Source organism: Penaeus monodon, chromosome 34, assembly GCF_015228065.2.
Source record: "Penaeus monodon isolate SGIC_2016 chromosome 34, NSTDA_Pmon_1, whole genome shotgun sequence".
In the NCBI taxonomy this organism is placed as follows: domain Eukaryota; kingdom Metazoa; phylum Arthropoda; class Malacostraca; order Decapoda; family Penaeidae; genus Penaeus; species Penaeus monodon.
In genome coordinates, this window is record NC_051419.1 from 6,257,820 (window position 1) to 6,258,078 (window position 259).

The 259-nt window shown below is 29.0% G+C and overlaps 1 protein-coding gene across 1 annotated transcript in view; it reads right to left on the bottom strand.

Moving 5' to 3' along the window:
* LOC119594548 (transcription initiation factor TFIID subunit 10-like) overlaps positions 1 to 259 on the bottom strand; it is a gene marked incomplete in the record, with an annotated part of 45,035 nt that overhangs the window by 40,097 nt on the left and 4,679 nt on the right.

Genomic DNA, 259 nt, shown 5'->3' on the forward strand with positions numbered 1-259 from the left:
GTAGGTTAGATTGATCAATGTTTTGTTGTGTCTATAATATTGTAATATAATATATTTCATAAGTGAAATTACAGTTTTGTATTTAAAGAGACTGTGAACTGTAGTCAAATACTGCAATGTAATATATATGCCTATGTGACTGGGACAATATGACCCGTTTTGATTTATATACAATAAATAAACTGCCCAAAGCTTTACATCAATGGGAAAACATCTTAGATTACTGGAGCAACATTGTTCCTTAAATGACTTTTTAAAC